This window comes from Spermophilus citellus, assembly GCF_964194105.1.
Source record: "Spermophilus citellus genome assembly, chromosome: 8".
NCBI classification, from domain to species: Eukaryota; Metazoa; Chordata; class Mammalia; order Rodentia; family Sciuridae; genus Spermophilus; species Spermophilus citellus.
In genome coordinates, this window is record NC_138189.1 from 1,388,854 (window position 1) to 1,412,933 (window position 24,080).

At 42.8% G+C, this 24,080-nt stretch overlaps 1 long non-coding RNA gene across 7 annotated transcripts in view; it reads left to right on the forward strand.

Annotated features, from left to right (window-relative positions):
* Window positions 1–21,393, forward strand: part of LOC308654887 — a 31,519-nt gene extending 10,126 nt beyond the window's left edge. For 6 of the 7 annotated variants that reach the window (XR_014023330.1, XR_014023331.1, XR_014023332.1 and 3 more), the window contains exons 2-4: window positions 7,255–8,143; window positions 12,554–12,773; window positions 21,256–21,393. This is a non-coding gene — a long non-coding RNA (uncharacterized lncRNA). Of the gene's footprint in view, window positions 1–6,662; window positions 8,144–12,553; window positions 12,774–21,255 lie in introns of those variants that run through there. The other variant, XR_014023336.1, reaches the window with a different exon arrangement.
* The last annotated feature ends 2,687 nt before the right edge of the window (window positions 21,394–24,080 follow it).

The window sequence follows — 24,080 nt, forward strand, 5'->3', positions numbered from 1 at the left end:
TCACTTAACGACTTTAAAAGTTATTAGGAGACATAAATTGGATAAGGCCTTATCTAGGCATACCAACAGGAGAGTTGGGACCTTTATTTGATATCCTAAAAGGTCCATCAGATCAGATTCAGCCCGCATGTTAATGCCTGAAGCAAGAAAGGCATTAAAAATCATTGAAACATATATGGAAAATATGCATTTGGATAGAATTGATATAAGTTTGCCTTTATTATTTATTGTACTACCAACAAAAAATATTCCTACAGGAGTATTTTGGCAAGAAGGTCCATTATTATGGATACATTTATCTTATTCTCCTAACACTATTCTTACCAGGTATCCTGAGGTTGTAGGACAATTAATACTCAAAGGAATAAAAGCAGCAAAGGGAGTGTTTGGAGTTTCTCCCAATAAAATTATTACTCCATATACTATGGATCAAATTGATGAGTTAGCTAATGAGTTAAATACTTGGGCAATAATCACGTGCAAATCTAATGTTTCATTTGATAACCACTTACCATCTAATCCTTTGTTGTCTTTTTGGTCTTCACATCCTGTCATTTTCCCAAAAATGACAAGAAAAACACCTATCATGAATGCTCCAAATATATTCATTGATGGGTCAAATAATGGTACAGCAGCAGTAGTTACCCCTGATCAAACTTTTACATTTTTAGTACCCAAACAATCAGCTCAAAAGGTAGAGCTTAATGCAGTATTACAAGCTTTTGTGATGTTTAAGGATTCTGTATTTAATTTATTTTCCGATAGTCAGTATATAGTTAATGCTATAGTATCCCTTGAAGATGCTGGTAGGATTTCCCCTTCCTCTACTGTTTTCTCTTTGTTTTCCACTATACAAAGTCCAATCTGGGACAGAAAAGATCCATTCTTTATAGGACATATCAGGGCACATACGTAATTGCCTGGAGCCTTTAGTTTGGGCAATGATTTAGCAGATAAAACTACACATGACATACATGACATAGCTAGAAGAAGCTACAAATTTTCATAAATCCTTCCATGTCAATGCAAATACTTTTAAAAAGTTTTTTAAAATAACTAAGGAACACGCTAGACAAATATTAAAACAATGTCAAAATTGTGTGACCTTTTTACCTCAAGTTAATCTTGGAATCAATCCTGGAGGACTGATACCTAACCATATTTCGCAGACTGACATCACACACTTGCCAGAATTTGGAAAATTAAAATATTTGCATGTTACAGTTGATACTTCTTCCGGATTTTTGATGGACTCCCTTCATGCCGGAGAAAAAACTTAAGATATTATAGCTCATTGCTTACAAAGTTTTGCCACTGTGGGCGTTCCAAAACAGTTAAGAACAGATAATGGCCCTGGCTATACTTCTACATCTTTTAAGCAATTTTGCTCATCATTTGGCATTACTCATATAACAGGAATCCCATACAATCCACAGGGACAAGGCATAGTTGAAAGAGCTCATCAAACTATTAAAATGTACTTATTAAAGCAAAATGAATGAATTGGGAAGGGATATATATCCCCCAAAGATAAACTTAAAATAACTCTTTTTACTCTAAACTTTTTAAATTTGGATTCATCAGGGCTTAGTGCTGCAGAAAGGCACATGTGTCCAAAAAATGTACATAAGCCCAAGGTACTTTGTAAGGATATTCTAACAGGACAATGGAAAGGTCCTGACCCAGTGATTGTCTGGAGTCAGGGTTCTGTTTGTGTGTTTCCACAGGGAGAACAGCAGCCGATTTGGATTTAGAGAGACTAACTAAAGCAATTTCTACAGATCAAAAAGAAGATGACTTGGCTCAAATCACAACAGCTGATATCCAGAACTTCAGTTTAGCTATCCTTATATCTGCGACAGTGGTTCTCCCACACCTGGAGGCTAATGAATAATGAACACCATTAAGGCCTATTTCAAATGTAAAAAAACCCTTGGGGCTTGCTTGTGGGAATACCTTCAGACCCATATGCAAGTTACAGGAAGAAGGATGGGATATCAAAAGAAGAGTCAAACCCAGGTGGTAACCAGGATGCTTTTTTCAATATCTATTTTATTATTGCCCTCTCCCACTTCATGAAGTTCTATTTTATTTTTTGAGCTCATACAGACCTAGGTTAATGTTTTTCTAATCAGTTCTATTTTTTGACTGTGGAGTTTTTAAACGTTGCAATGCAGATTTCACCTGTGAAAAAAATACAAGGCCTTTACTATTATGTTTTGTGTTGCATGTATTGTGTTATGTGTGCACACTTGTGTTTTGTGTTATATGTCTGTATGTGCATATGTCCATATATCATATATGAGGAGCGCTCATGAAAAAATGGATCCAATTTTTTTTTATTCACGTAATTTAAATGGTTTATTTTAAATTGGGTAAATAGCTGTTGAGGAGTGTTTTAATATGTGAACAAAAAAGGAGGTTAACAGATCTGTTTGTTACTTTCACCTTTCCTTTTCATTATATCTAATTCTATTCAGGATACTAAATTGTTTAGAAAATTGCTTTTTTTTTATTGCCTGCTGGAATGTTACATAATTTTTTTTTAGCCATCATTGCCAGAATTCCTATCTTCATCCCAGTGCTGGTGAAGACAAAGATAAAACCAAACTACAGCTTCTGCGATAGCTATCACAACAAACTGTATAAACTGATGCATCAATGAATAATGAACTCAACAAGTGATACTCAATCAAGGAGTCGATTTACTTTGGGAGGAAATGGACATATTAATGGATTCCTCTGCTTTGAACTACTTGCAGAACTTGCCTGGATTATGTATCATTTATATGCATTGTGAACTATCTGTTGGTATAGCGAATTATGGTAGTGCCGGGGTATCTTTGCTGATGGTGTCATCGGTGGTACGATTTTTCCAAAAGGAGCCGTCAATGGCTTGATATTGTGGCATTTTGCATCCTCCTCCCTTCTGCTTGCGGCAGGTTGTTTATGGTGTTTGTGTAAAAACCATTATCCACAAGTATGGCTAAATGCTGGGCCAGTAGTCAATGACAGGTAAGATCCAATTGCAATGGTACCAACCTAAGACAGGAGGCTGACGCCTTGAGGTCCGCTCATCCGATGACTGGTAAAGACCATATGTAGTATTGGACAACCTAAGACAGGCACGGTCCCTAAGCCACATACTTGTTTAATTAAACAGAAGGGGGGAGATGTTGAGAGCCACAGCCAAGTCGGGATGGCGCCTGGCATTTTGCCAGAAGGAGTAGTTGGGAGGTGACGCCAACGAGCCATTGGGATGATGGTAATTAAGTTAAGCTGTGTATAATTATTAAGATAATGACTGATTGCTGTAACTGGATGATGCTAAATTGAAACAAGCTGTGTACTCAGTTGTGTATATAAACCTCTGCTGTCCGGCAATAAGGCGGCTCCTGCTACCTCAGGTGCCCGCTACTTTTGAGTTCTCGCGGAGTTCCTGTTGAGTTCCCGTTGGTTCTCTTGGAGTTTCCGTGGAGTTCTGGAGAGTTCCCTTTGGGTTCGGGCAATAAAGTAGTTCCTGTTTGAACCTACAAGTGGCTCGTGACCTCCCGGTTTTGTGCCCAGTCAGTCTGTGGCAAATAGGCACGTGCACCACACCAGGATGAAGCTCCGTTTTCTTACTTACTTTGGTTTTTTGCTTTTCTTCCTTCCTCCATTCGTTTCCTTTTTCCTTTTTTTTTTTTTTTTTTTGTTGGTGGGGGGGACTAGGCATTTAACCCAGGGGTTCTTAACCACTGAGCCACAACCCCAGAGTTTTTTATGTTTTATTTTGAGACAGGTCTCGCTTGCTAAGTTGCTTAGGGCCTCACTGAATTGCTAAGGCTGGCCTTGAACTTGTGATCCTCCTGCCTCAGCCTTCAGAGTTCCTGGGATTGCAGGCATTTGCCACCATGCTTGAATTCTTTCTTAATACATGTGAATGCCTTTAAAATTTACACTACTGATTATGAGTGAACTTGCCTATAATTTTGTTTATATGATTTACTATGTTCATTGGCAGTTGAGGTTTACTAACCTCCTAAAATGAGTTGGCAAGATCTCCCTTCACCAATTTGCAGTTACTATGCATAAAGTCTGGTGTTAGCCAGCTTACCATTGCTGTGAGGAATGCCTGAGAGCATCAGCTAATGAAGAGGAAAGGTTTATTTGGTTCACAGCTGTGGGGTTTCCATCCAAAATTGGTTGCCCTGTCACTTTGGGGCCTGTGGTGAGGTAGAGCATCAGGTGGGAGTGTATGGCAAAATCCTTGCCCTCAGGATGCAAGAAAGGGGGAGGGAGTTCCCAGAATCCTCTTCAAGGGCATTCCCCCAGTGACCTAAAGCCCTCCTCCTGAGCCCCACCTTCTGAGGTTCCTATTGCCTCCCAGTAATGCCAAGCTGGTGACACGCCTTTAAACACTGGAGCACTTGGGGACGCCCAGGTGCAAGCTGCAGGGAAGGGTCACTTGTCCTTGGCAGTCTGGTTCATCCATATCTTGGGCCTTTTAGGGCTGGGTAGTCCTTTCCATTTCTTGACTTGGAACCAGTGTCTCTTTCTTTTACTAGTTTATAACATTTTGTATTTTTCATAAATTTATCAGTTTATATAACATCAGATTTATTTCTGGGAGTTTTTGTGGTGGCCTCTTTTAAAATTTTTGTTTTAATTCTATGTTTTTATGATTTGGACTTCTGTTAATTTCAAATTGTAAAAGTTTTGTCTTTTTTCAATAGTTTGAAAAAATGTTTTTCAAGTCTTTCCTCTTTCTGCTTGCTTCTGCATCTTACCTTTGTTGTATTCCAGTACATTCTTTCTTTTTTTTTTTTTTAATTTCTTTTAGTTGTGATGGACATGGTACCTTTATATTATTTATTTATGTGGTGCTGAGGATGGAACCCAGTGCCCCAGGTATGTAAGATGAGCACTCTACCACTGAGCCACAGCCCAGTCCTTTTCCAGTACTTTCTGGGTGCTGACACCATTGTCTTTGCAGTCCAGGGCTAAGGAACCAGGCTTCCCAGCTGGTGCCACTTTGTGATGCTCACTGCTCCTGCAAATCAGTCAAATGGGAAAGATGCCTCAAGAACATGGTGTCCCTGTTCCCTCTGTCCATGGCCTTGGCTGAGAAGACTAAGAAGCTGAAAGTGACTTGGTCTTAATGGGAGGCTCCTGGTCAGATTCCTTCTGCTCACTGTTGGTCTGCTGGTGGGCAGCAGCTCACTTGTAGAGCGCAGCCTCTCCTGTGAGCCGGCAGAGTCTGCCCTCCCTTTCTGATCCAGAGATAAGCCAGAGACAATCTTATGTATAGAATTTGGACTGCTTTTTTCTGACTCTCCTTTCCTTCTCTTCTGGAGATTGTGTTGACTCAGGACCTGCCTCCACTGGGCCTCTAGTCTAGAGGACATTGAGTTTCCTGAGTTTCACCTTCAGGCCTCATGCTGGGGTACCTGCCTGTCCTCTGGCTTGCACCTTAAAAATTGCCTCAAAACTCACCAGGCTGGTCTCTTCTTCCAAGTTGTCATTTCCCTCCCCAATCTGCTTGACTTTGTCCACCCTCTAAAGCTCCCCCTGCCCCTAGGATGGAGCCTAGGGCCTTGACCCTTTCAGCAGTTTCTCCATCACTGAGCTGCATACCCAGCTGTAAGGTGTTTGACATTGGGAGGCTTTATGGTTAGGAATGTGGTGTCCCCCTAAAGCTCACGTGTGAGACAAAACAAGAAATTTTGGAGGTGAAATGATGAGATTATGAGATCTTTAATTTGGTCAATGGAATAATACACTGATGTGGATTTTTTGGGTGGTCACTGTAGGCAGGCAGGGTATGGCTGGAGGAGATATGTCACTAGGGGTTAATATATTGTCCCTGGAGTGCAGAGCTCTTTTGGCTTCCTGATTGCCATGTTCTGAGCTACTTTTGTCTGCCATGATTACTGTTCAAGATAGTGGCTGACCATGATGTCAACCACATGGTGCTGGTTCTGCAGGAATGCAGGGTGCTAGAGTTAGGGGATCATGGAGGCTTCTCCTATAATTGAGAGATGCCAGGGCTAGGGTTGTGGCTCAGTGGTTGAAGCACTGGGTTTGATCCCTAGCACCACATAAAAAATGAAATAAACAAAGCTTAAAAAAATAAAAACAAGTGTCAGTACTATGGGACACCTGCTGAGGAACGCTGCAGGCATCAATCTGAGACAAACCAAGAGAGAGGCCATGTGGGCTACAACCAGCAAGGTCTAGGGGCAGAGCTACACAAGCCCTTTAGAGGGAGTTTTATGGTACCAAGTGTCCCAGATGCTGGACACAGAACTGTAGGACTTATTTACCAGCTGGATTTCAGTCTAACTTTGATCCCATCCCTTCTTTCTATGCTCCTGTTCCTCCCCTGTGGAATGGAAATGTTTATTCTGTGTCTTTCTATGTTGGATATATGTAACTTGCTTTTGATCTTTATGGGGAAAACATCAATGGGTTTGCCTTGAGTCTCAGATCAGCTGGTAGCTCTTCTGGCCACAGCGGCAAAACACTGCCTGACAGCAGGGCTGGCTGTCAGCTCACTGCACATGCTTCTCACCTTCATGGTGCATGGAGAAGTATGATATTTATTGTTTAAGGCACCCTTGATCAGATTAGGGAAGTTCCCTTATATTCCTAATTGCTGAAGATTTTTAAAAATCAGTATTTTATCAAACATTCTTTTTTAATATTTATTTTTTAGTTATAGGTGGACACCGTATCTTTATTTTATTTTTATGTGGTGCTGAGGGTCGAACCCGGTTCCTCACGCATGCTAGGCGTGTGCTGTACTTCTGAGCCACAACCCCAGCCCTTATCAAACATTCTTACAAAGTGTTTTGTTCTGCACATATTGATATGATTGCAGGATTTTCGCCTTTGTTCTATGAATGTGGTAAATGGATTGATTGCTTTTCAAATTAAATAAATCTTATTTTCCTGAAATAAGCCCGATTTGAACATATTATTATTCATGTATTGCCAGGTTATCTAGTTTCTTAAAACTATTTAGAATATGCACTGCTTTGTTCATGGGTGGGAGTAACCTTAAAGATGCCTATTGAGTTTAAGGGTCAGAGCCACTCTGGGTGTGCTGCGGGGGGTCACATTTTGAAGTAGAGAAACCCCTGAAGGTACGGAGAAGCTGGAGCGTGCAGATGGCTTTCCTCAAGGAAGGCCCCACGTACCAACTTAGCTCGGTATTGAGAACTAAGATCACCTTTGCCAACCAAACTTAATGTTTTTTTTTTTTTCCTCCAGAAACATCTTTCTAGGAAAATATGACTAAACCATTATATAACTTCACTGCTGCAGGAGAATCATGGTAAACGGTTTGCCAGTCAGTCCAGGAACCAGCTCACCTCTCAGAGCCTTCATCTGGATGCATCTGTGACTTTTATCACTGGATGAGGGCTGGTCCCATCACAGCAAGGTCCTGCACTGGAAGACAGACCATCAACCACCCGAGCCCAGACTGAAGTCCATAAATTCCTCTCAGGCTGCCCACTTGGAGCAGAGGATCCTCTGCCAAGATGTGGTCCTCACTGCTACTGTCAGTTGGTAAACTCATCTGTGCTCATTGCACAAGTTTTTGCTGTGTTATTGGCAGTGAATGATCCTGAAGGGTCCTGACATCCTTTCGAGCCCCACTCATGCTACAGTACAAGTCTGCTCTTCAGGACCAGGACCCTCCTCTTGATCCTTACACTTGGCTCCACAGCATGGGCTGCTGTGATGCTGTAGGGAGCCCGTCTGGTGAGCATGTGCTCCTGCATGCCCAGCAGAAACCTCTGTACAAAAGCTCTGATGGTTTGATCGGACCGTGGGTGCTTTTACTCTGGGACATTGCCTTGTCCGGCAACTACTGCTCTACGCCGGTCCTCGTCTTTTCAGGAAGAGGATGGATGGATGAATAGCATGCAGGAAGCCATCACTTGAGTGGCTCCAAGTGCTAATGAGATTAGAGGGTCTCGTAAACCGCCTGTTTTTGTTGTTATTTGTACTGGGGATTGAACCCAGGGGTGCTCTACCACTGAGCCACATCCCCAGCCCTTTTTAGTTTTTATTTCGAGACAGCAACTCTCTGAAACAAGCTGGCCTCCAACTTGGAATCCTCCTTCCTTAGCCTCCTGAGTTGCTGGGATTACAGGTGTGTATTTTTAGTTTGTTTTTCACACAATGAAATTATTTAAACCTCTACCATGAAAAAATATATAGGACAAAAGTTACCAAAATCAGGGCTGAGGATGTAGCTCAGCAAAAGAGAGCTTGCCTAACACTGGGTTCCCTTTCCAGTACTACAAAAACAAACTAAAATGTTACCAAAATCAGGAGAGAGGACACACCCTTGTAGAGCCTGCATAGATTAAATGGATGATGACATCATGAGCAGATGCATGCCAGAAGTTCTGACACTGATAATACACAGGAAAATTCTAGCACACACCATGCTTAGGCCCACTTGAGGGGGTAACACCCAGAGTAGCTCTGTACCTACCAAATAAATTTCCAGTCAAAACCTTCCTGCAATGGAAATATAAGGTCCAGGTGAAATCTACTGAACACTTAAAAAGTAGTAGCAATTCTACAGACTGTGCCAGCAAACAGAAGAGGGGACACTTACCAACTCATCTTGTAGGGTCAGAATCACCCCTGCATAAGAAGCAGATGATGACATGACTACAGGAGAAAACTACAGACCAATATCCTCATGTATCTTGATGTCAAAAGTTCTAAGTGAATCTTAGCAATATAGAAGGATGATAATGCCTCTTGACCAAGAGAGCACATCCTGACACTGCAGCATTGGTTGAACATAGGAAGCCAATCCACACATTTCCTGTTTTAAAGCAAACAAACGTCTCAGCAGATGCAGAAGAGCCTTGACAGACTTCAGTATCCATTCATGATGAAAAACTATCAAATCTGAAAAGCCTCTTGCAGCATAAGGACGGGGGGTGGCAGGTACACCGTTTGACACTGGCATTCAGCACGCACTCTTCACGATAGCCCAGGAGTGGAACAGCCAGAGCTGTCGGTTAATAAAGGAATGGGCAAAGTTACACCAGGGGTACTACTCATCCACAAGGAAGAACAGTACTGATCCCCACAACAACACCGTTGACTGGAAGGTCTGTGCTCCCTGAGCGAAGCCAGCAGGGATGTTGTGGGCTGTGTGGTCTGTTTATGTGACACGATGACATGTCCTGTGTAGGCAAATCCACAGAAATGGGGTAGATTGGTGGTATTGGGATCTGGAGCAGGATGTGGTGTGACCAGTGGACAAAGGGTTTCTGTTGGGGTGGGAAGGTGTTAAGTAAGGTGATGGTCGCACAACTTTGTAGATATCTAAAACCTACTGAGTCAAGACTTTAAAAGAGTGATTCAGGGTATTGATTACACCTCAGTATAGATATCTTAATGCACAAGGAACAGACTCGCAAATGATTTGAAGTGACCAGAGTGGAGATGCTCAGTCTGCTGGGGCACAGTGCCAGAAATGGGCCCAAGATGGAACAGGTGTTTCACCAAAGAATATAACAGGCTGATTAAAAAGACACTTGAGAATTGGTTACTAGAGGAATGAGCTTTAAAGCTACACTGAGGTGCTAACATACTACAACAGCTCAAATTAAAAAGTCTGACTGCACATGAGCTTGGTAGGATGTTGAGGAGTTGGGACTCTGAAACACTGTTAGGGATATGTGAAGCTATAACCCCTCTGGAAAATCTGTTTCTTCAAACGCAAAACCTGTGCTGTCCCTGTGGTCCAGCCCTCCAGTTCCAAGATGGTCACTCAAGGGGAGCCCCAGAAGCACGTGTACACAGAGGCCCCCTCATAGGGAAGGCATGGGGAACTTGTGGCACAGCACCGTGGCATCCTTCTCACCAGAGGAAGGCATGGACTGCTGATGCCATGGCCTGGACAGACCTCGAAACAGCCATGCCAACCACAGAGTGACTCAAGAGACCCATTGGCTGCTTCCACTGTCACAGAGGGAGAGCAGGTTGAACAGAGAAACCATAGGTAGATGGGGGTTGTCCAGTGTGAGTCACCAGGAAGGGCCTTGGAAGCCTGCAGGGTGGATGTGTTCATTGTGGATGGTGGATATGATGTCACATTGGTCAGAAGAAGGCCCATGGCTCAGTGGTAGAGTGCGTACTGGTGTGAAGCCCTGGGCTCCATCCCCAGCACTCCATAGAAAAAAAGACCAGACGGTATGGTTCCAGTTTGTTGTATGTCAGCCATTCCTTAGTAAATGTGTAACAAAGGGAGAAAGGAAATTTAATAATCTATTAATCCCTTTCTACTGATGCTGGATACTGGGAACTTTGACTGCAGAAGGAGAAATGAAGTCCAGTCTGGAGCACAGACACCAGGCAAAGCCTTTTCTGTGTCTCCTCTGGGGAAGAAAGACCTAGCTCCTGCAAAAAAAGTGTTGGTTGGCTTTCTGGAACAACAGAAAGCATGAGTTTTATTGGGTGCTTGCAGGCAGGGTGCAGGTACTCTGGCTCCAGCAGGGCACAGGCCCTGTCTGGGGGTGGATGACTGAAGCACAGTCACAGCTGTCAGGCCCTGAGCTGAGGCCCAGCTGGGTGTTTGTTCTCTGACCCTACTGTCTCATCATCAGAAAAGGCTGTAGGATCATCTGGAGCACCGGACTCACCCGCTTGATTGTAGTTGGCCAGGTGTTTGGAGTGGCGATTTGAATCATGGTCTCTGATTGTCACACAGCAGAAGCTGTGCCTGTAGTGGGAACTTCCTGTGCAGAGGTGCAGGTCAAGACTGCCCAGTTGCCATGGTGACACCCTGCTTAAAGGAGGTTCTATGCAAGGCACAGGATTACCAGTCTTGACCCTGAGTTCAGACACCAGCTGAGAATTATGAGCTCAAGTTGATAATTATAATTGGTTATGCAGTACTCTGACCTTCAGTTCTGCATGCTTTGGAGAAACTTTCTTACAGACAATCCTTTTGATAATAAAACCTATGCAATGAACATGCTGAGCTAGCTCTGGGTCATTGTTCCTCCATTAGAAGACAGTGTCCCCCTTGATCCCAGCTTTCTCTGTATATGTTTGTCCTTTTATCAATTCCCCATCGTCCCTCACTGGTTTTCTGAACTAACAGGTGTGCTTTGTTGCATCACACGACTACCTCTGTCAGGTTACTCCAAGTGAATTTGAGGACTAAATAAAGACCCAGACCTAGAAAGTACCTTTTCTTTGGATTCAGTGACTACTCCTCAGCCACGGTTCCCTCAAGGGGGCAATGCAGGCAAGAAAGCAAGGAGCACGTGCTGAACCCTTTTATTGGGGAGAAGCCATTCAAATGAGGTAGGGATCATGTTTCAGGAAGTTGAGTCTAGCTTCATGATGTCTTGCTGTCAGCAGGTTGACTGACATCTAGGAAGGCCACGCCCATCTCTTGTGTGGGGATCATAGACATAGCCAGTAAAAATATGCATATGTTGCCCACCCAAACAGAGGGGCATTGTTGGTTCAGTCCACTCTGTGCACTCAATGCTCATAGTTCACACACACACACACACAGCGCTTTTTTTTACCGAAGAATTATAGCCATGTAATTTTTTATAAAACTCTTGTTTTCTTTTGTTGGTTTTGGTACCAAGGATTGAACCCAGAGGTACTAGACCACTGAGCCACATTCCCCAGTTCTCACTGAGTTGCTTAGTACCTTGCTTTTTCTAAGGCTGAACTTCATGATCATCCTGCCTTAGCCTCCAAAGCTGCTAGGATTACAGGCATGCATGTCCACACCCAGGAAAACTCGTGTGTTTTTTTTAAATTCTATATTTTTGAGCTTGCTGTGACCTTCATGGACATTAATTCCAGGGAGATAACCAGACTGGATGATGAGGGGATGGAGAAAAGACAGACACATAAATAGAGAAAAATCTGGGGCTTGGTGGTTCAGCCAAACTCTGATGGAGGAAGACTGACCATGACCAGTCTCAACATGTTTATTATTAAGTTTTATTGGAGCAAGGGTGCTTCTAGGAAAGTTTCTTCAAAGCAAGTAGAGTGAAGCTCATACGTAAGAACAGCCCAGTTATGGTTACCAGTTTGCACCCATAACTTTCTGCCTGCAGAGAGCTGGCATCTGCAACTCCAGGTTAAGAACCAAATAGCCCTGTGGCTGGCACAGAATCTCCTATTGAACAGGGAGGGTGTCACCATAGCAACTGGGATATCTCAATCAGAACTTTCATACCAAGAGCTCTCCAGAGGGGCATCGCCTCTGTCATAGGGCAGTTTCAAAATCCATGATTCAGGGGCTGGGGATATTTCTTAGTTGGTAGAATGCTTTCCTCAAATGCACAAGGCCCTGGGTTCAATTTCCAGCACGGCCAAAAAAAAAAAAAAAAAAGATTCAGTCTCTGCTCCCAACATGAGCTCATGGTTTTGTGGAGAATTCACATTTGATCTTGCACACCTATGTGGGAGGCCATCCTCACATGTGATTTGAGTTACCTCCCTGGCTGGGTGAGAGGCATTTAGACACAGTTGTGTTAGAGCTTTCCCCACCCTTTTCCAGGTCCAAGGGCTTGTCCGTGCAGAGGCATGCCTGGCCACTGCCCTGAAGATCCAATCGTCGCCCCTGACCGTGGGATGCGGCCCCCCTTAACCTTCATTGAATGGGATTTTCCCTTGAATTTTTCGTATCCTCTCTCTCTTAGTCTCTTCTGTAAACCTCAAACTGCATTAGGTGGTTGGAGCCAGGAGCTAGGAGAAGCTGTCCCGGAGTGGTATTAAAGGTAATAAGAGTCTTGTCTCTTTAATTTAAAACTCCCTAGCATTTACTCATGAATCAAATCTTCTTTCATGAAGCCAGCGCTGGTCGAATGGCAGAAGTGGTGCCCAGAAGTGAGGTGTGAGTAAATTGACTAGGTTGAGTTAGGGAGCGCACCATAGAAATATGGAATTTGTGACATTTTTAGGGTCACGGAAGTACCAGGCAGTTTTGGAGAGAAGGGATGTTAAAAATTTTTTAAAATGGGGAATTCAACTTCTACTGATAAAGACATGTATTTGACTATTTTAGAGACAATAATTAATCAGAAGGAAAAGCAAGTTAAAAAGACTCAGTTGCTATAATTCTTAAAGGTTGTAGGTGAATTTTGCCCTGTCTTTTTTATTATATGGGTCATAGTCCGTGGCCCCCTGAAGATCTATTGAAAGGTATTCAGAGAGCCATTAAGTCTATTCAAATGGAAAAATTGCCTGAGGCTAAGGAAATCTCCTTTCATCTAAGCTGGCTAAAAACTAAGACAAATTATATTCAAACAAAAAACCTTAGGGCAAAACCGAAAGTAAAAAACTTAGCCTTGCCTGAACCAAACCAGAGTAATCCGGAGGAAGACCATAGAGAGGAGGCCTCTGGGAGGATAGAAGGTCCTTCTTCCAGAGAGGAAAATCCGGAAGAGATTCATAGAGAGAAAGTCCTTCTCCTCCACATGGCCTACAAGCCCAGATTCAACATGACCACAGGGGAGAATTTACAGAGGAATTGCAGTCTGAGGGAGAGGAATCGGATAATGAGATCCAGGATTTATCAGGGAATTTCAACAGGCTGTGCTTATCAGCACCTGCCCCGGCCATTGTCTGTTAAAGGGACGAATTTCAACAGATACTCTGAGCTGGCAATGACTTTTCTTACTCCATTCCAGTGGGGAATTAGGAAGGCACAGGAACTGGGGAAGATACTAGAGAATTTCAACTCTTCCCAGTTTTTGAACAGGTTAATGATCAAGACCAACATGTTTACATCCACACGGTAATTCCTTTTAAAACTATTAAAGAGTTAAAAGCCTTCGAGGTCTACTGTCCATATTCACCATTCGTGCAGAGCTTGCTTGAGACTATTTGCTCTCAACCACTCCCACCAAGTGACTGGATTTCCACCACCAGGGCTCGCTTGAGTGGGGGGGATTTTCTACTTTGGAGGTCATACTGGACAGACTTTTGTTCTGAGCAAGCAGAAAGGAATCAGAGACAAGATCTCCAAACACCCATGGACATGTTTTTATCAACAGGTGAATTTATTGATTTGGAAAGGCAGCTAAATTATATTATATTGTGGTGTATGATCAGATTACAACCTGTGCAAAGTGTGCCTGGAGACAGATTGCCTCCAGGGACCAATCTAACGTACTTCTGACTAAAGTTAAACAAGGTGCTAATGAGCTTTATTCTGATTTTGTAGCGCAACTCTATCAAACTGCAAACTGTTCCATTGGCAATCCAGGTGCTTGTGAGTTTATTGTTAAGCAATTGGCATTTGAAAATGCAAATAAATATTGTCAGGATGTTCTCAGACCCCATAGAAAAAAGGGCACAGTTTCAGAATTTATTCGCTTGTGTTCTGATATCGATCTAGCCCATTTACAAACATTTATGCTCTCTGTGACTTTAAAACAAAGTCTGCAGCCCCAAGAATTAGTGCACAGACCCCGCAGGAGATGCTTTCATTGTGGGGGGAACGGCCATTACTTGTAATGCTGGTAATTTTAAACTCGGTGCTCTCTCTGCTATTGGTAGTAGATATTACAGGGTTGAAGACCACGTGGCGGACCAAGATGTTGCTGATCAGCCCGCCTTCTTGCCCTCACTTCTGCCTGGTAGGAAGACAAAAAACTTCCAGTCGGCCATCCCCAGGCTGAAAAAACAGGGGAACCAGAAGGAAGGTCACCCAATTTAACATCATCACCGCATGGGGAGCCGCCATTTTTACTGGAGCGAATTTCACAAGACAGTTTCTTTACAACCCTCAATGACAATTGAATTAAATCCTGAATTAGGACCACAACAGATCCCTACTGGGATTTTCGGGCCACTCCCCAGAGAAAGTATAGGGTTAATTTTGGGACCTAACAATTTAAAAGGGGCCATAGAGGTGATACTTGGAGTAGTAGATTCTTATTTTGAAGGAGAATTAAATGTTACTGTAAAATCAAATTATGCCCTTCGGCTTACTCCAAAAAATACATTTGCTCAATTAATTTTATTACCCTGTAATTCGGATGGACACCTACAAGTAAATTCAGTTTCCAAACCGCCAGAGTGTACTGGTCTCAATTAGTGCACCAGGAGCGCCCCCTACTGGAAATTAAAATTAATCATAAAAAGTTCAAAGGTGTAGTGGACACAGGGGCCGACATATCAGTCCTGTCTAGTCGTTTCTGGACTAAGAATTGTCCCTTACATATAGCACCAGCAAACCTAGAGGGATCTGGACAAATCTCACAGCCTGCTCAAAGTGCAAATTATCTCCTTTGGGAGGATCCTGATGGGAACAGTGGAGTTTTAAAATATTATGTGTTAGAGTCCTTACCAGTAAACCTATGGAGAAGAGATATATTAAGCAAAATAGGATTATTATTAGTAACTCCAAATTCGGTGAGATCATTTGAGGAAATTAATCAAGGGCTTCTTCTTGGAGAAAATGAAGGAACTTATCAGGAAGAGTATCTACTTACAAACCAGTCTCCTTGACAGAGATTATTAAATACTCCAAGCCAAAATTTTTACTAGGGGCCCTGAGTGTTTCCCCGATCCAAAAGACAGCAGAAAAGATCACCTGGCTCCCAGAAGAGCCTATATGGATTTCTCAGTGGCCCATTTCAGGGGAAAAACTTAAGATAATTCATATGTTAGCTGAGGAACAACTTCAGGCTGGTCATATAGAATCAATGCTTAGTCCTTGGAACACCCCCATTTTTGTTATTAAGAAAAAGTCAGGTAATTGGAGATTACTACAAGGATTTAAGAGCAATAAACCATGCAATTCAGCCTATGGGATCATTGCAGCCCTGACTTCCTTCCCTCACAGTAATTCCTTTAAAGTATAACTTAATGATAATAGATCTAAAAGATTGTTTTTTTCTCAATAAGGTTGCATCCTGAGGATTGTGAAAAATTTGCTTTTCATGTCCCAGCAATTAATTTTAAAGAGGCTGTTAAAAGATATTTCTGGAAGATTTTTACCTTAAGGGATGCGTAATAGTCCTACTTTATGTCAAAAATTTGTGGGTCAAATGATAGCTCCTATAAGAGATAACTTTCCTGATGCATATATTATTCATTTTATGGATGATATATTATTGGCTCATGCTAATCCAGAAGTACTTTCAGAAATTTTTACTCAGAGCCTTCACTTACAGCAATGGGTTTGTGCATTGCTCCTCAAAAGATACAAAAGATGCCTCTCTTTCAATATTTAGGTCAGATAATTCAAGGAGTACAATCTGTCCTCAAAATCTACGGATAAAAATTAAGGAATTACATACCCTTAATGATTTTCAAAAATTATTAGGAGATATTAATTGGCTGAGGCCATCCTTAAAACTGACTACTTTTGATTTAAGTCCTTTATTTCAGATATTACAAGGAGATCCTTCTCCAACCTCTCCACATCAGCTGACAATAGCAGCTAGAACAGCTTTTAAAAAGGTTGAAAGTGCAATTAAAAATGCACAGTTTACTAGAATTAATCCTAAAGAACTAGTGTATTTATTAATATTTACAACTGTGCATACCCCAACAGGAGCAATATGGCAAAGATTGGGAATTATTGAGTAGATTCATTTAGCCCACTCTCCCCAAAAGACATTAATTCCTTTTCATGACTCTATTGCTCAATTAGTAATTAAAGGTAGAATGAGAGTTTTACAATTAATTTGATCTGAACCTGATATTATAATTATTCCATTTTCTGTTCATCAAAATAATTGGCTTTTTCAAGCTTCTAGTTTATGGCAAATAGCTTTTGCTGATTTTCCTGGTCAGATAGAAAGTCATTACCCTTGTGATAAAATTATTCAATTTGCATCAATAACACCGCTTATTTTTCCAATGATTGTAAGTGCCCAGCCCATAGATGGAGCCCTATTGGCGTTCACTGATGGTGCAAGCTCAGATAAAGCAGGTTTTTATAGCCATGTTCACACAGAGGTAATACAAACCTCACATACTTCTGCCAAAGAGCAGAGCTACAAGCTCTCATTTGTGCCTTAAATTACTTTACAAATGAGCATATTAATATTTATTCTGACAGCTTATATGCAGTTGGAGTTACCAAAAATATTGAAACTTCAGTTATTGGATATACCTCATCATAAGAGCTATTTAAATTATTTCGTAATCTACAAAAGGCGGTGCAAATATGAAAATACCCATGTTTCATAGGACACATATGAGCTCACACTAATCTTCCAGGACCTTTAAATTCAGGTAATGACAAAATTGATAAATTAGTAGCTGTTTGTCAACATATGTCTCCATATGATTGTGCACAAGCTTCCCATTCCTTACATCATCAAAATGCTTCTAGCTTATGTAAAAAATTTTATATTACCAGACAACAAGCTCGTCAAATTGTAAATTACTGCCCTAAGTGTGTTATTCACACTCCATCTCTGCTATCAGGGGTAAATACCCATGGATTAAAACCAAATCAAATATGGCAAATGGATGTAACTCTTATTCCTCAATTTGGTAAACAATGTTATGTACATGTAATAGTTGATACACATTCCAGATTTATTTTTGCCACAGCATGTACAAAAGAAAATACTCAACATGTAATTTCTCATTGCCAAGCAGCCTTTGCTGTGTTAGGATGCCCTTTACAGATTAAAACAGATAATGCACCAGCTTATGTAAGCTCTTCTTTTCAACAGTTTTGCCAAGAGTTTCAAATTGACCATAAAACAGAAATTCCTTATAACCCCCAAGGTCAAGCCACTGTGGAACAAGCTCATCTATCTATTAAGCTGCAGTTACAAAAATTAAAAGAGGGGAATAGGTTTATGACTCCCCAAAATAGCCTCAACCATGCCTTGTTTGTTTTAAATTTTTAAAATTGTGACGCAGAAGGTCACACTGCAGCTGAGAGACATATGTCTTCCACAGCAACAGGCCCTTTAGGTAGAGTTTTGTGGAAAAACTTACAGACTGGTCAATGGAAAGGCCCAGATCCAGTGATTATGTGGGGCAGAGGTCATGCTTGTATTTTTCCAGAAGGTGCTTTCCATCCTACCTGGGTGCCTGAACGCACAATCAGACATGGAAGAGATAGAACCCAGATTCAAGCAACTGAAAATCGACCCGGAGAAGCCTCCACTCAAAAGGAAGAGATATCGAAGAAGGGTGAAGAGGAACCAACATGACCCAGCTGAAAAGCTGATCTCATGGGAAGACGTGAAGAAGCTGACAACACACGCTTCGCGAATAATTCAACTCCTAGGAAGGAATAAGACCCCACTGATGATGGTAGCTACAGTGATTGTCCTGGAGGGCTGTCAGGTAAAAGAGAGTCGAGCAGACACTTACTGGACATATTTCCCAGATCCACCCCTGGTACATCCAGCTGTGTGGACTGGAGAATCTATTCCAGTGTTTACTAATGACTCATTCATGATGGGAGGATTTACAGATACTCCTATTACCCCCAATCATGTGACTAGATTTAATTATTCTGGCTACAGTGCCCAATTACCTTTGTGTTGGTCTCACGATAAACATGCTGGCTGTCTGAGTATCATTTGAGGAAAAGACAGCGGTTGGGAGACCTAGACTGACTCATTATACTATTTATGGAGACTTAAAACCTTATACTAGATCAGGGATTAAAATGGGACTTTCCCATAACAAACCAGTCATTTCTGCAAAACCTCCACGGATACCCCACTGTCCAAATGGTTCTACAATTGAGATTGGCACCTTTCCTAGATGATAGATTGTGTAAATACTTTTCCTGTATAACATAAGGTGTCTAAAGATAGTGGGTATATTTTAGACTGGTCTCCAAAAATTTATAAAGACAATTATTAAAAAATTCTGCTATGACACCTGTAGGATTTGTTAGTAATATTTTGACTTACAGTGAGGGAGGTATTCAAAAAGATGTTTGGCGCTTAATTCATGCCTCAGAATTCTTACATTTTACAGACAAACCTTTACCAAAATTTCTTGGCAAGAGCTGTAAGGAGGGATCTTGCTATGGCTTACGAGTCTGTGTCCAATCTCCTTACGTTTTGATTATTGGAAATGTAAAAGTTAAATGGATACATGACTGATATGTTGTAACATGTAACAGATGTAACCTAACCAATTGTATTACTAGATATAATAGAGGAAAAGGAGTGCTGATACTTCATCAGCCCTCTTCTGTTTTATTGCCTGCTAATATTTCAGAGCCATGGTACGCTGATGCTGGTTACCAAGTCTTGCAGCAAATTCATACCCAGCTAGTGATACCTAGATGTGCCATTGGAATTGGAATTGTGGGAATTATGGCCTTGGTTTCTTTCATTGCATCCACTGTCACAGCCTCGATAACTTTGTCTCAAGATATTCAACATGCAAAATTTGTTTATTTTTAATTTTTAAAAAATATTTATTTTTTAGTTGTAGTTGGACCAATACCTTTATTTTATTTTATTTATTTTTTAATGTGGTGCTGAGGATCAAACCCAGGGCCTTGCACGTGCTAGGCGAGCGCTCTACAGCTGAGCCACAGCCCAGCCCCGTAAAATTTCTTAATAATTTAGCCCAAAATACTTCCAAGGCTCTGTGCAATCAAGCAAATATTGATGAAAGGATTGAGACTAAGTTAAACGCCTTAGAGGCGACTGTTATAAATATAGGTAATGAACTTTCAGCTTTAAAGTTTAAAGAAAGGCTTAAATGCCACACAAGTTATAAATATGTGTGTGTTATAGTTTCCAAGTACAGTGCTTCTCTCTGGGATTGGGAGAAGGTTAAGAACCATTTGTTGGGCATTTTGCAAAATAATAATAATAGCTTGGATCTTTTGGCACTCCATCATATATCCAAGATATTCAAAATAATAGAGCTGATTTTTTGGATCCTTCTTCTTTGGCTAATCAAATATTGAAGAAATTAAATGGATTTAACCCTGGAAATATTCTTAAACACTCGGCCTGGTACATTATTGGATTGTTCTCTTTGCTGTTAATTTTTTGTGTGTGTTGTAATTATAGGATGGCGAGTCTTCAGAGCGAGAGTGCAGAGGCTCAAGAGAGTAAATCATTGCTTGCTTTTTAAAAGAAAAAAGGGGGAATATGTGGGAGGCCATCCTCACACGTGATTTGAGTTACCTCCCTGGCTGGGTGAGAGGTCCTTAGACAGAGCTGTGTTAGAGCTTTCCCCACCCTTTTCCAGGTCTGAGGGCTTGTCCGTGCAGAGGCATGCCTGGCCAATGCCCTGAAGACCCAGTCGTCGCCCCTGACCTTGGGATGCTGCCTCCCTTAACCTTCATTGGATGGGATTTTCCCTTGAATTTTTTGTTCCCCAATAAAAGCCCACTCCCTGGCGTGTTCTTCCTTTCTTGCTAGCCTCTTCTATAAACCTCGCCACTGCATTAGGTGGCTGGAGGCGGGAGCTAGGAGAAGCTGTCCTGGAGTGGTATTAAAGGTAATAAGAGTCTTGTCTCTTTAATTTAAAACCTCCTAGCATTTACTCATGAATCAAACCTTCTTTCATGAAGCCAGCGCTGGTCAAGTGGCAGACACCTAAATTAATGTATTTTTTCTGATCAGTCTTATCTAACTGTAGAGATTTTTACACTCTTTGTTCAGAGACCAGTTTTTCAACAGTTGACTCTCAAATATATTAGAAAATTTCTTCTTACAAAATCCTAAGGAGGGGGGCTGGAGTTGTGGCTCAGTGGTTGAGTGCTCATCTAGCATGAGCAAAGTCCTGGGTTCGATCCTCAGCATCACATAAAAATAAGATAGCGGAATTGTGTCCAACTACAACTAAAATATTTTTTAAAAAATTCCTAAGGAGGACATAGACATGATGATGTTGGGAATAAGTCTGGTAGTCATCAAGGACATATAGCTGGCTACCTGAACCTTTTTTTTAATATTTATTTTTTAGGTATAGATGGACACACTACAATGCCTTTATTTTTATGTGGTACTGAGGATCGAACCCAGGTCCCACCCATGCTAGGCAAGTGCTCTACCGCTGAGCCACAATCCCAGCACCTCTGAACCTTTGATTTCAGTGTCCATACCAAGGGGTGTGGACAGCTCTGCAGTATCTACCTCAGACTTTACACCCAACAGTTCCACTGTACAGACCTACCATATATTTAAGTCATAATGTAAAAGTCTGACAGGTTCTATTTTAATTTTTTTTAAAGAGAGAATGTTTTAATATTTATTTTTTAGTTTTTTGGTGGACACAACATCTTTATTTTATTTTTAGGCAGTGCTGAGGTGCCGCAGTCTGGCTGGGCACAAATCACGAGCCACTCAAGCAGGAACAAACTTTATTTCCGAACTCCCCTGAGTGCCACCCACATGGTCCTTCCAGGGACCACACACCAACCAGAACTCCCCAACCGGAACTCCCTCCACCGGAACTCCACCAATCAACGTGAACTCTTCAGGAATCCCGGCGAGAGCTCAACCAGAACTCAACGGAAACTCCGCCAGAACTCAAAAGTCATCATCTTAATGCCTTGCTGGTGTCACCTCTCAACCACTACTTCTGGCAAAATGCCAGGGGCCATTCTGAATCGGCTGTGGCTCTCAACACTGAGGATCAAACCCAGCGCCCCACGCATGCCAGGCAAGCGAGTTACCGCTTGAGCCACATCCCCAGCCCTCTATTTTAATTTTTAATGGGTTAAATCTAATAGAGGCTTTAATAAACATCTGAAACATTGCCTCCTATCTATGGAGCTCCACTTACAAAGAGTTATAAAACAGACTTATGTATGAATGCACACCTGTGTATTGTATTGTTTCTACATACATGCTTGTGTCCATGTGGTATCAAAATCGACATATAAATAAATGAGCACTCATAAATTAAATTTTAAGTGTATTGGCTCCAAGTACCTTTTAATTCATGTGGCTTAAAAAAGAAGTTAAATTAAGTAAACAGATTAAAATTATTAACTCACAAATTTTCCTAGGTGGTCAGACAATAAAGTATTGGTTTCTATATAATGTCTAAAATGAGCTGGGGTGGCCAAGGCCCCCCGACTCAGCTCCACATGGCAACATGGATCAGATGGCCAGCTCCATGGAGCAGGTGCCCAACCTGCTGCCCAAGGTGCTGAGCTGGAGCAGGGTCAGCATGTCCTGCTGGGGGTGGCAGAGCACAAGAGCTTCTAGGGGACTCAGATGGTCATTATCAGTAGGGCCATTAATATACAGGAAGTGGCTGTAAAGGGAAAACAGGCCAAAATATCCTGGGCACCCACAATGAGAAAGGAGCTTAGACCTGGTCTGTGATCAGTCTGCTACCCCTCTACAGAAACGCCATTCTCTGCTGGAAGTTTGGTGATGTGTTGCACAATGGAACACTTCTCCACGATGGACACCCCAGTGTCCCGAAGGACTCTCTAAGATAAAATGAATTGAGTAACATGAGCAGGATGTGGGGGCCACCAGAGCAAGGGGTATGGACAGCTCTGCAGTATCTACCTCAAACTGCTGAGAATGAGATGGAGTACCATGTCAAGAACCCCAGGTTCCCATAAACCTTTAGATGAACAAACAACATCTGGACAAGCCTGGAGAAAGTGACATCAACACCTTTTTCCAGCTAACAGTGGAGATGTTTTGCTATCTGGAGTGTGAACTGAACCTCTTCCAAACTGTGTTCAACTCCCTGGATGGGTCCCCACAGGGCAGTGCTGCCTCACCCTGAGGATCTGCATCTATCCCTCCCTCCCACTCTGCCCTTCTGAGTGCTACTTTCATCTTTGCCTGTTACTCCTGTGAGCCCTGCTTAATTCTTTGCTCAGGACACCAAGGACCTGGAACCCCACTGGACGCCCCGTAGATGACAGAAGGCTCATAGGCACACCCACCTGGTGCACTCATGCAAGGCCCTCAGGTGTCAGGCCACAGACAGGAACTAGATGGGTGCCAGGGCCCAGAGGAGGAGGGGGCCTTGTGGCCTAAATGGGGACAGTAGCAGTTTGGGAAAATGAGAAAGTTCTGGAGACAGACATTGAGGATGGCTGCACCACACTGCACATACTTAACACCACCAAACCACACTTAGGAAGAGTTAAGATGGTAAGTTTTATGTTACATATATTTTACCATAATTAAAAATAAAAAGTTCCTCTGACTGTGGAAACTGGACCCCAGCGGCTGGTCACAAGCAGACAACAAGGAGGACCAGCAGCTAGGGGCCTGGGGAGGAGTCCTGGTGGACTCTATGGTGGAGCTGGTGGGACATCTGAAGGACCATAGCAAGTTTTAGTGGAGCATCCCAAGGATGCAGCTGCCCTTTGAGGGGTGAAGACTGTGGGCAGGCTACTTTGCATGATCTTGAGGGGCAACAGCGGTGGACGCACACCCACTAAGCTGTTCTCCAGTGCAGGTGTCCAGAGACCAGTGGACATGAACCTGAGGTGGAGGCCCTGGCTGCTCACTGCATGACCTTCACAGCCTAATAAGGTCACAGAGGATGGGCTAGGTGGAGAAGAGGCCCAGGGTCCAGCTTTGGGGAGAAGTCACGAAAAGGTGGGGGTAAAGGGATGGCCCAGAGGCAGGCCAGTATGTGAGGGCAGGGCGAGGACAGAGGCAACCAGAGTGGGCTCCAGAGAGAAAGGAGAACATGGACAGTGTGGAGGCGATGCCGGCAAGGGCGCGGGAAGGCTTGTGTGGCCTGGTAGGCAGGAAACCGCAGCCTGCTTGCGGAATTGCACAGCAAGGCGCAGGAGGGCCGCTGGGGCCTTGGAGGTCAGGGGCCAGCAGGGACAAGGAGCGTGTGTGGTGCCCAGGACGCGCAGCCCCAGGGCGGTAGACGTGCACCTTGGCGCCAGTGTCCAGCGTGTGCTTGGAGCTGGCATGTTGGCTGGATCCTAGGAGGAAACAGGCCCGAGGTGCAGACCTCAGGGCGGAAAAGGTGGGAAGGGTACACTATCAAGCCCAGGAAGGGTGCCAGCTTTGGGGATCCCCTCCCCACTACCCAGCCTGCTTGGACCAGGCGACAACGCTGCTGGCAAGGCACCACCGCCTGGGGTCTAGCCCGAGCCTTGCTTCTGGGGGAGGCCAGGACCTGGC